The sequence below is a fragment of the Bufo gargarizans genome, chromosome 1 (genome assembly GCF_014858855.1).
Source record: "Bufo gargarizans isolate SCDJY-AF-19 chromosome 1, ASM1485885v1, whole genome shotgun sequence".
NCBI classification, from domain to species: domain Eukaryota; kingdom Metazoa; phylum Chordata; class Amphibia; order Anura; family Bufonidae; genus Bufo; species Bufo gargarizans.
The window spans coordinates 689,973,642-689,986,887 of record NC_058080.1 but is presented as its reverse complement, the minus strand read 5'-3'; positions in this window follow the sequence as shown (position 1 = coordinate 689,986,887).

The following is a 13,246-nucleotide window of genomic DNA, read 5'->3' as shown; positions in this document are numbered from 1 at the left end:
GTTGAGCTTGTGGTGGGCTTATGCTTATAATTAGCAGCATGCCTGAACAAGCAGAACTGCAGTAAAAAGTAACAAGGAGTGACTGAGTGTCTCAGCTTCTGGGATGAATTAGACTAAATCAAAAAAATAGAGCAAAACTAAAAAGAAGTAAAAAAGACTATAAACAGGAGTTACACCTTACCAAGAGCAATGACTTAAAGGGGCCTTACAACTCAAAATATGCTTAGCAACATCCAGAGGATAAGAGAGTAGTGTGGAATTGTCAAGGATCCAAACAATAGGGCCACAGCCAATCAAAAAAAAAAAAGGGGTCCCATGTTCCCTATTTTATAATGATGTTTACTAGAGTTGAGCGGACACCTAGATGTTCTGACCCCGAACCCGAACTTCATTGAAGTCAATTTAAAGGGGACCCGAACATTTGAACACTAAAATGGCTATAAAAAAGTCATGGAAAGGGGTAGAGGGCATCAAAATGTGGTTAAGAGCATGGCAAGTGCCCTGCAAACAATTGTGGATAGGGAAATGACTTAAAATAACATAAAATACGTAAAAATAAAAAATAATAATCTTGAGTAATATAGAGTAGGAGGTTGAGGAGGCGGTGGATGTGGCGGTGTAGGTGGAAGCAGCGGTGGAGGAGGAGGTAGCCAACACAGTTTTTTGGTTTTAATTTTAAATTTTTAAATTTTTGTTTAAATTAAGGTACAGCCCAAAACATTGGGAAATATAACCTGCAATAACCCCCTCCAGCCATGCTAAACAAACGTTCAGACAATACACTGGCCAGCACCTCCAAAGGCATAAAGGGCAAGCTCAGGCCATGTGCCCAGTTTGGAGACCCAAAAGTTGAAGGGGGCAGACCCATCAGTCAGTTCGTATAGGCATGTGCACATATACTGCTCAACCATGTCACACGTCCCGTGACATCCACCATCCAATTGGATATCTTCTTTATCAACTTTTGATGTTCTTTTCTGCGCCTACCATGGTGATCACGGGTAGCAGGGAATCAGGGTTCCAGGCCAGAGAGGTAGCCTGAGAAAGGGATACCACATCTAAGGAAATTAAATGTGATCAAGCAAAAATGTGGGACAAATTATTGCAGCAGAAGTTTCCAAGTAAAGGAGGGGGCGCATTACAGGGAATGTCACTGGGGTATTTTGGATTTGGAAATGGACAGGAGAGGCCCTGCTGCCGCTTTGTTGACTCTAGATAACTTCTGCCTGATCGCACGTCCCTGTTTGGATATCTTCTCTATCAACTTTCGATGTTCTTTTCTGTGCCTACCAGGGTGATCACGGGTAGCGGGGAATCAGGGTTCCGCGCTGGAGAGGAAGCGTGAGAAAGGGATAACACCTCCAAGGGAGGTCAATGGCTGAAATGTGATTGAGCGGAAATGTGGGACAAGTTGTTAAAGCGTAAGGATCGAATGAAAGGAGGGGGCGCGCGTCAATTAAAGCCGAATTTTAGAAATTTAAGTCCCTGTCACCTATGCAGAGCAGGGGTTTTTCATCGGCAAAAATGGGTTAAAGTCACCCACCAATGGAACAGACGATTTTAAAAAATATCGGTCCCTGTCAACTATGCAGAGCAGGGGTTTATTCACGGCAAAACTGTGTTCATGTCACCCACCAATGGAACAGACGATTTTAAAAAATATCGGTCCCTGTCAACTATGCAGAGCAGGGGTTTATTCACGGCAAAACTGTGTTCATGTCACCCACCAATTGAACAGACGATTTTACAAAAATTAGGTCCCTGTCACCTATGCAGAGCAGGGGTTTGTATACGGCAAAATTGGTAAAATGTCACCTGACAATGTAAAAGACAATTTTTTTAAATGTAGGTCCCTGTCACCTATGCAGAGCAGGGATTTGTATATGGCAAAATTGGTAAAATGTCACCTGACAATGTAACTGATGATTTTTTGGAAATTTTGGTCCCTGTCACCTATGCAGAGCAGGGGGTTATTCATGGCAAAAATGGTAAAATGTCACCAAAGAATGTAACAGATGCTTTTGTACCCTGCTCCCTCTTTTGCTGTGCTGGTGCCTCTGTGCGAACTCCGCCTCTTCCTCCGAACTAGACAGGTCACTCGCATGACCTTGATTCCATGTGGGGTCTAGGACCTCATTATCCTCCACATCATCTTCCACCCACTCTTTACCCCTGCCCTCCTTGCCGGTCTGCAGACTGCAGAAAGCTGCCGCAGTTGGCACCTGTGTTTCGTCATCATCAGAGACGTGCTGCGGTGGTCCTCCCATGTACTCATCCTGAAACATAAGTGGTTGGGCATCAGTGCACTCAATATCTTCTACTTCTGGGGCAGGGCTATGTGGATAGCCCACAGAAACCCCGCCAGCAGAGTCATCAAAAAGCAGAAGATACTGTTCCATGACTCAAACTGCTTGGCTGATTTGCAAGGGGGTGAGGTGAAAACTGATGGCCATGGGCTGCAGGTGCCAACTCTGATCTTTCAGCAGGAGACTGGGTGGGAGACAATGTGAAGGAACTGGAGGCACTGTCAGCCAACCAATCTAATAACAGCAGTATCTTGTATGTGACTTTGACAAATGCAGCAAAGGCCCCAGATGTAGGGTCTTGAACAGAATTTAACTGCAGTATTTACAGCTTGTATATGACTGTCACGAAAGCAACAAAGGACCCAAAATGTATTATCTTGCAAAAAATGGGTGTTTTTTTAAACCCTGAATATAACTGCAGTATTTAAACCCTGTATTTGTCACAAATGCACATATGCTGTGCTGGTGCACTGAACTTGCACAAAATGGCCGCCGACGCCCACCTAACTAACAGACGGATAAAAGTTATTTTTCTGTGTCACTGGGCCCAGGGCAGGGCACTGCACCCACAAAACAAAATCGCTGTAGATCGCAGAGTTAACAAGCACTTCTAAAAACAGATTCTTTCCTATTCTATCCCTCACATCAGCTGCATCCTCTCCCTACACTAGTAACAGCAGAGTGACGTGCAGCGCTACGTGACTCCAGCTTATATAGAGGCTGGGTCACATGCTACACTGGCCAATCACAGCCATGCCATTAGTAGGCATGGCTGTGATGGCTTCTAAGGGCACACAAGTTAAATGCTTGTTGATTGGCTGTTCTTCAGCCTTTTAAAAAGCACCATTTACTCGCTGAACATCGAACTCGAACCCAAAGTTCGGGTTTGGGTCTGGGGTCCAAAAATCCTAAAGTTCGGTACGAACTCGAACTTTACAGTTCGGGTTTGCTCAACCCTAATGTTTACAGTTATATCTGGCAGTCCCATATAGGGATATAAGGAACGCAGGTTCTCCCTTGTCGTGATCAGCAGGAAGTGTCTTGAGTAGATATGGCCTTGCGATTCGCCCGGCAGTCGTTTCGCAGCAAACTTTTCTCGTTCGGGTTCGCAAAATAAGCGAACATATGGCGATGTCCGCAAGCGCCATATTCTTTTGTATTGTGCCGAACTTTGATCCATGACACATCCGTCAGGTGGGAGAGGACAGCAAATTGAGATGTTTCAGCACATGGACATACCCCCTACCCTATAAATAAACCCGATCTGGCAGCTATTTTACATTCTGTTTTTTGCCAGTGTAGGGAGAGGTTGCTGTGTGGAGCAGGGACAGGCTGTTAGGGACACCAAACGCTAGCTAATAGGGCCCCAAAAGTCCTTTTAAGGACAGGTATAGGTGTGCTATCGATAGGTGTGACATACTGAGGGGTGTGATATATGTATAATATACTTTCTAACATAGAAAGTATATTATAGTGCATTTGTATTGTGCAGCAGTTGTGTGCAGTTCTGCTGAGATACCGCAGCTAGATAGAGGGACAAACGATATTGAAATAACTAATTGCAACTGGTGCGATATACCTGCTTCCACAAAATACTGATTGAGGGGTTTGATATACTGGCTTCTAGCAAATACTCATTAAGGGGTTCTATATACCTGTTTCAACAAAATACTGATAGAGGGCATAGATATACCGGCTTCCACCAAATATTGATTGAGGACTGCGATAAACCAGCTTCCACCAAATATTAATTACGGTAAAGGTTTGATATACCAGCTTACAGCAAATACTCATTAAGGGGTTCTATATACCTGTTTCCACAAAATACTTATAAAGGGGATTGATATACCGGCTTCCACCAAATATTGATTGAGGCCTGCGATACACCGGCTTCCACCAAATATTGATTAAGGGGTTTGATTTACCAGCTTCCAGCAAATACTCATTAAGGGGTTCTACAATATATACCTGTTTCCACAAAATACTGATAGAGGGGATTGATATATCAGCTTCCACCAAAAATTGATTGAGGCCTGTGATACACCGGCTTTAACCAAATATTGATTAAGGGGTTTGATTTACCAGCTTTTAGCAAATACTTATCAAGGTGTTCTATCTATCTGTTTCCACAAAATACTGATAGAGGGGATTGATATATCAGCTTCCACCAAATATTGATTGAGGCCTGCGATACACCGGCTTCCACCAAATACTGATTAAGGGGTATGATTTACCATATTCTAGCAAATACTCATTAAGGGGTTCTATGTACCTGTTTCCACAAAATACTGATAGAGGGGACTGATATATCGTCTTTCACCAAATATAGATTGAGGCCTACAATATACAGTCATGTGAAAAAATTAGGACACCCTTTGAAAGCATGTGGTTTTTTGTAACATTTTTAATAAAAGGTTATTTCATCTCCGTTTCAACAATACAGAGAGATTAAAGTAATCCAACTAAACAAAGAAAACTGAAGAAAAGTCTTTTCAAGATCTTCTGTAAATGTCATTCTACAAAAATGCCTATTCTAACTGAGGAAAAAGATAGGACACCCTCACATGTATTCCCTCTTAAATTGGCTCAGATCTCACACAGGTATATCACACCAGGTGCACATAATTAGTAGATCGTTACTCTGCATGTTGAATGAGGCTTGCCCTATTTAAACCTCAGACATTTAGTTTGGTGTGCTCCTGACTGTTGAAGTGAGAGTGAGCACCATGGTGAGAGCAAAAGAGCTGTCAGAGGACTTCAGAAAAAAGATTGTAGCAGCCTATGAGTCTGGGAAAGGATTTAAAAAGATCTCAAAAGATTTTGAAATCAGCCATTCCACTGTCCGGAAGATAGTCTACAAGTGGAGGGCTTTCAAAACAACTGCCAACATGCCCAGGACTGGTCGCCCCAGCAAGTTCACCCCAAGAGCAGACCGCAAGATGCTAAAAGAGGTCTCCAAAAACCCTAAAGTGTCATCTCGAGAACTACAGCAGGCTCTGGCTACTGTTGATGTAGAAGTACATGCCTCTACAATCAGAAAGAGACTGTACAAGTTTAACTTGCATGGGAGGTGTGCAAGGAGGAAACCTTTGCTTTCCAAGAGAAACATCGAGGCCAGACTGACATTTGCCAGAGATAAAGTTGACAAAGACCAGGACTTCTGGAATAATGTTCTTTGGACAGATGAGTCCAAAATTGAATTATTTGGACACAACAGCAGAGGACATGTTTGGCGTAAACCAAACACAGCATTCCAAGAAAAGAACCTCATACCAACTGTGAAGCATGGAGGTGGAAGTGTCATGGTTTGGGGCTGCTTTGCTGCAGCAGGACCTGGTCAGCTCACCATCATAGAATCCACGATGAATTCTACTGTGTATCAGAAGGTGCTTGAAGAACATGTGAGACCATCAGTTAGAAAATTAAAGCTGAAGCGGAACTGGACCATGCAACATGACAATGACCCAAAACATACTAGTAAATCAACCAAAGATTGGCTGAAAAAGAAGAAATGGAGAGTCCTGGAATGGCCAAGTCAAAGTCCAGATTTGAATCCCATTGAGATGCTGTGGGGTGACTTGAAAAGGGCTGTACGTGCAAGAAACCCCTCAAACATCTCACAGCTGAAAAAGTTCTGCATTGAGGAGTGGGGTAAAATTTCCTCAGACCGATGTCGAAGACTGGTAGATGGCTACAAGAACCGTCTCACTGCAGTTATTTCAGCCAAAGGAGGTAACACTCGCTATTAGGGGCAAGGGTGTCCTATCTTTTTCCTCAGTTAGAATAGGCATTTTTGTAGAATGACATTTACAGAAGATCTTGAAAAGACTTTTCTTCAGTTTTCTTTGTTTAGTTGGATTACTTTAATCTCTCTGTATTGTTGAAACGGAGATGAAATAACCTTTTATTAAAAATGTTACAAAAAAACACATGCTTTCAAAGGGTGTCCTAATTTTTTCACATGACTGTACCTGCTTCCACAAATACTGTTCTTCTTTAGGGACTTTGTCACAGGGTCAATTTGAAAATGACAGGCCGAGGAAGAGTCAGGCCATTCCGCAGAGGGGGTAGGGGTCGGGCAGGTGCACCAGGCCAGAGCCTAAGTGGGAAGTTGAAGAAGGTGCGTGCCATTACGTCAAAGGACACACCAGAGTTGGTTGAGTGGCTCACTCAGTATTCCGCTTCTGCACCCTCCTCATCCTCTGTATCTGCACCCTCCTCACTATCTGATGTGTGCGCCCCCAAAGACACCACCACCATCACCACCATAGCCCCTCCACTCGAGTCAGAGGAATTATTTTCCCATCCATTCCCAGACCTTACCGATGCGCAGCCATTCTTGGCATCGGATCAGGAAGAGGAGGTAGCAACAGCCGCCACCCAGCGGTCTGACGACAGTACCCATATCAGCCAAAGGATGAAGGTACCCACTGATGTCAGTGGTGGTGAAGCTGACGATGATGACTTGTTGATGGATGTCACATGGGTGACTACAAGAGAGGAAGAGGAGAGGAGTTCAGAGGGAGAGACAGAGCAGCAGATAGGGGGTAGAAGGAGGAGAAGCAGGCAGAACTCGCTGTTCTCAGGAGCCAAAAAGAAGACTGCAAATGTATCTGGAGCGAGCCATCATCCATGCACGGTCACATCTGGTGCTCCCAGGACACTGGCACATGGCTCCACCAGTGTGGGCTTTTTTTAACGTGTCAGCTGCTGACAATAGTGTTGCCATCTGCAGCCTGTGCTGTCAACGCATAAGTCACGATAAGCCCAACACTCACCTAGGGACGACCGCCATAAGAAGGCACCTGGCCTCCCATCACTGAGCCCAGTGGGAGCAACACCGTCAGAACCCACAAAGCCACACTCCAGGCGCTCCACGTCCTGCCTCTTCTCCTCCTCTCTCCTCCCATTTGTCCTCCACTCCACCTTCCACCATGCCGTTGTCTGGCAAAAGGCAGGCTTCCGTGGCCCAAATGTTCGAATGTAAAAAGTTGATGACGCTTGTATAACCCTCTTGCCCAACGGCTGACTGCCGGCTTGTCGGAACTTCTAGCCCGCCAACTATTGCCATATAAACTGGTGGACTCGGAGGCCTTTAGAAAATTTGTGGCCATTGGCACACCGCAATAGAAGATCCCCGGAAGGAAATATTTCTCCCAGAAGGGCATCCCACAGCTTTATGGCCACGTTCAAGTGAATGTATCTCTGGCACACCGTGTCGGTGCCAAGATACATCTGACCGCAAACACAGGCAGGAAAGGTAAATACATTTTACTGCCCACTGGGTAAACCTTCTGACGGCTGTCAAGAATGCAACCGGTGGCACCCATGTGGATTTGGTGTTACCTCCACGGATTGCATGCAGACCTGCCTCTTCTTCTCCTACTCCTACTCCATCCTCTGTCTCCTCCTCGACTGACTCCTCCTTTTCCACTGCTACCGCCTTTTCCATTGCACCCCCCAAGCTCCTCAAAACATATTCGACGTGCCAGGTGAGACATTGCCATGCTATGCTGTGGCTGTTGTGCCTGGAAGCCAAGAGCCACACCGGTCCTGCACTGCTTTCAGCTTTGCGGTCACAGGCCGATCAGTGGCTAACCCCGCTCAATTTAAGAGTTGGTAAAGTGGTGTGCAACAACGGTGCCAATCTGCTGAGCGCGCTGAAACAGGGCAAAATGACACACGTGCCATGCATGGCACACGTCCTGAACTTAGTCATGCAGTGATTTATTGCCAAATACCCCGGGGTCCAGGACATCTTGCGGCAGGGGGCAGTCCGCCCCAGAAACGCGTAGACTTATACAAATAAAGACCCGCTTTATTTTACCTACTTGAGTCCTGTCTTCTGCAGCAGCTCCGCTTTATATAAGGTTCATTTTTTACCTCTATCTACTATGGCTCACCTTGCCGACATTCAGTGGCGACACCACCTGCCCGTCAGACGTCTGATTTCTGATAACCCGACGCGCTGGAACTCCATCTTGTATATGCTTGATAGGCTGCTCCAGCAGCAACGTGCCGTTAACGACTACCTGTACGAACTCTGCTGCAGGACAGGTTCTGGAGAGCTTGGTTTCTTTTCACCGCGCCAGTGGCTGCTCATGCGCGACGTATGCAGACTTCTGCGGCCATTTGATGAGATCACCAAACTGGTTAGTCACAACTAGGGCACCATCAGTGACATCGTACTTTGCACCTTCTTTCTGGAGCGTGCATTGCGTCAGGTCATTGATCTCGTACCTTACGCCTTCTTTCTGGAGCGTGCATCAAGCCGTCGAGCAGGAGCTGGAAGATGAGGAAGTCGCAATGCTGAATGATTTTCCGGGGGAACTACTCCATCTGAGACAAGTCAGCAGGAGTCTGAAGAGGAGTCAGAGGAGGATGGTGCCTGGGGGGAGGAGGAGGAGGAGCAAGAAGAGCAGGCTTTAAACTTTTCGGAGATCCCTGGTGTTGTCCGTGGATGGGGGGAGGAGACCAAGGACGACATTCTCCTGGGCGATGAGCAGGAGTCAGGGCGCTCCACCGCCTTCAATTTAGTGCAAATGGGGGCCTTTATGCTCCAGTGTTTGAAGAGGGACCCCCGTATAAAAAAGCATAAAGGGCAAGGACCAGTACTAGGTGGCAACGTACTTAGACCCCCGGAACAAACACAAAATGGCGGACATGTTGCCAGCATCACAGAGGGCTGTCAGAATGCTGCATTTCCAGGCCTTGCTGCGAGAGATACTGCATTCTGCTGTTACGGGCGCTGGCAGAGGAATTTCCACCCACAGAGAAACAGTTGCGGGTACTAATCATACCGCGCATGCAAGAAGTGGGCGGTTTGAAGATGTGTTGGTCACTTCGGATATGAGATCATTCTTGCACTCAACCCATCGACAGTCGCCCTTCAAATCGAGCCTCAGGGAATGCCTAGACCGACAGGTGTCCGACTACATCAGGTTAACAGCCAATGTGGACGCTCTGAAAAGACCACTGGGTGTGCAGGCTTGACCTGTGGTCAGAGCTGGCACAATTTGCCATGGAACTCTTGGCTTGCTCCTCGTCAAGTGTCTTGTCCGAACGGACGTTAAGCGCATCAGGGGTGATCGTGACTGATAAGCACACTCGCCTAACTCATGACAGTGTGGACTACCTCACATTTTTAAAAATGAATGAGGCATGGATCTCGGAGGAATTCAACACCTGTGACGACCAAATTTAATTGAGTTTCCTCATGCAAGCCCACACATATCCGCCACCACCCAGAACAAAGAATGGTCCCTGTCTTATGTAAATACAGCAACATAAAAGGCCGTTTCTGTCCGGTGAAGGCCTAATGTTTGGGGCCTGTACTCCACTCGTCTGCAGTAAAATTGATATCCAATGATCATCTAATATACCTCCAGCAACATAATCACTTGATCTTTTCTGTACAATGAATGCATAATTTTTTGGGCATGTAATCTATCTGGCCAACAGTAAAATAGTTATACGGTGACCGCATAATATACCTCCAGCCATATAATCACTTGATGTTTTCTGTATGGTGAATGCCTAATGTTTGGGCCCTGTACTCCACTGGCCTGCAGTAAAAATGTTATCCAATGACCGTCTAATATACCTCCAGCCACATATTCACTTGATGTTTTCTGTACGGTGAATGCCTAATGTTTGGGCCCTGTACTCCACTGGCCTGCAGTAAATTTTTTATCCAATGACCGTCTAATATACCTCCAGCTACATATTCACTTGATCTTTTCTGTCTGGTGAATGCCTAATGTTTGGGGCCTGTACTCCACTGGCCTACAGTAAAATGGTTATCCAATGACCGCCTAATATACCTCCAGCCACATAATCACTTGATCTTTTCTGTCAGGTGAATGCCTAATGTTTGGGGCTTGTACTCCACTGGCCTGCAGTAAAATTGATATCCAAAGACCTTTTAATATACTTCCAGCCACATAATCACTTGATCTTTTCTGTACAATGAATGCCTAATTTTTGGGGCCTGTAATCTAACTGGCCAACAGTAAAATTGTTAGGGCTGTTTCACATGAGCGGATGCCGTGCACGGCATCCGCTCGTGTGAAACAGCCCTTATATGGTGACCGCCGAATGTACCTCCAGCCATAAAATCACTTGTTCTTTTCCTTACGATGAATTCATAATTTTTGGGGCCTGTACTCCACTGGTCTGCAATAAAATTGTTATCTAATGACCGTCTAATATACCTCCAGCCATATATTCACTTGATGTTTTCTGTCCGGTGAATGCCTAATCTTTGGGGCATTTACTCCACTGGCCTGCAGTAAAATTGATATACATTGACCGTCTAATATACCTCCAGCCACATAATCACTTGATCTTTTCTGTCCGATGAATGCATAATTTTTGGGGCCTGTAATCTAACTGGCTAACAGTAAAATTGTTATACAGTGACCGTCTAATGTACCTCCAGCCACATAATCACTTGTTTTTTTCTGTACGATGAATGCCTAATGTTTGGGGCCTGTACTCCACTGGCATGCAGTAAAATTGATATCCAATGACCATCTAATATACTTCCAGCCACATAATAACTTGATGTTTTTTGTCCGGTGAATGTCTAATGTTTGGGGCCAGTACTCCACTGACCTGCAGTAAAATTGATATCCAATGACCGTCTAATATGCCTCCAGCCACATAATCACTTGATCTTTTCTGTATAGTGAATGTCTAATTGTTGGGGCCTCGGAAGATTTCAACACCTGTGACGACCACGTGTTATCGAATTTCACCTATTATCATTTGGGGTTTATTTAAGAGGGGGGATTTCGTTAGCCATGTTTTTTATCCAATTTTATATTTTTAGTTCTTTTAAACATATGAATTTGACAGGTATTTGTACTGGCCTGCAGTAAAATTGATATCCAATGACCGTCTAATATGCTTCCAGCCACATAATCACTTGATCGTTTCTGTATGGTGAATGCCTAATGTTTGGGGCCTGTACTCCACTGGCCTGCTGCAGTAAAATTGTTATTCAGTGACCGCATAATGTACCTCGAGCCACATAATCACCATTTCTTTTATGTCAGGTGAATGCCTAATTTTGAGGGCCCGTACTCCTGTGGCTTAAAATAAAAAAATTCTAGGCTAATGCAGGGCACATTTTTGAGAATTTCCCTTGAGGACGCATAAAAATGGCCCATGATTAAAATAAATATTTTTTGTGGGAATTTTTGTCATTGATCCCCCTCTAGTATGTCAGTGTCCATTTTGTGGGACTATTTGTGCACTTCTAGTAAGTATTTGGTGGCTGAAAATATGACCTGAAGGTTTTTCAGCTTCGCCTTCCATTACAGTAAATGGGGCATGCCGCGAACTTGTGGTTTGCAAACATTTGATCGAGTTCTCGAATCGTCCCGGTCGATGTTCGTCCATCACTAGTCTTGAGTTACCAAAAGCACAGTATAGATCAAGCAGTCTGAGAAGTAGTACAGCCATCTTGGAAGACAGAACCTGGGAATTTTTGGAACTACAAAGAAAAAACCATAGCTAATGTGAATTTTTTTCTGAAACTGGAGGGTCGCTTTAAGGAAACAGGCATATTTTTATGTTTTGAATCTATACATTTGAAAAGCAATACACTTTTTGTTATTTGTCTGTAAACAAAAGCTGTATAAGGTCCTGTTTTACCACAAGATAAGGTGTATTTTTCTATTTAACTATTTTGGGTGCATCTAATATATTGTATAACTTAAAAGAAAAGTTGGGATGATGGTGTGAAAAATCACAGCAATTCCAGCATATTTTTTAGGTTTTGCTTTAATGGTGTTGTGGCGAAACCAACCTCGCCATGGTGTTTTGGAGGGGGCTGTTTGCCAGCCTCCTGCCCTGGGATTATGGTCCCTTAAGTTATTGGGTCTTAAGGCACTTGGGACGGAGCCCTCTGTCCCTGGATTGCATCATTTGCCTTACTTGCTGGGATGAAGCACATGGTGAGAACAATAGATAGCGGCCATTTTAACTCACAGACACTGTTCTGACTTTTCAACACGGTGCTATCTTGCCTGTATTTGGTGCACAGAGACATCATTCAGTAGTTTGAAACTACCAAACAGGGGACACATTTATTAGTGACTATTTTCTGTATAACTTGTATATTTTCAGTGTAACTGTATCTTCCAAACTACTGAACGGATGTGGGTGAATTTTGGATATGTGGTTCACCCAGATCCCCCGGTTCCGAGGATATATTGGTTATGGGGTTATTGCATGTTTTGGGGTTCCTGTGATATGTTTTATAAAACTGTATTTCTCTGCCTTTGATAATTATATTCGCCAGTGTGTTCAATAATCATCACCGGCAGAGGGGAGGATTTTGTGTGGGTGTGTTTCTATTGTCCCATTGTGTGTTTAAATTGTGATGTCTGTCCTGTTGTCTCCACATGTGTATTGGCGACTTCCCTTTGTCCTGAGAGATAATTGGATTGCCCTCGGTTGTCTCCGGGACAGAGAGGAGGAAACCATGATGCATTGTGGGGATGTGTTGTATCTGTCCTGTATTTGCAAGAACTGTAATAAAAACCAGGCTGGGTGTGCCAGCACGTCAGACCACTGCTTGACCCTCAACACGGAGCCTTGTCTCGTTATTGGGGGGATTCCCTGTATGCTGTTAGAGACTGATTGCCAGGAGTGTAAGCTGATTGTATGCTTTTCCTGTTCGTCTGCTAGCAGCTATTCGCAAGGTTCCAGTTTGGAGTGCTATTTTGTATCCAGTTCGGGAGTTTGGTGTTCTGCAGTAGCTGTGCCTGTCTCTCAGAAAGGGGCATATCGCCTAAACGGATTTTAACCCCTTGTCTGCTGAAACGGTCCGTTACAATTGGTGGCAAGCAGCGGGATCGTTCCTACAGCCAGAAGGACAGCTACAAGAGACACCATTTCTTTGGATTTTACAACTTAAGGGCAACGTATGT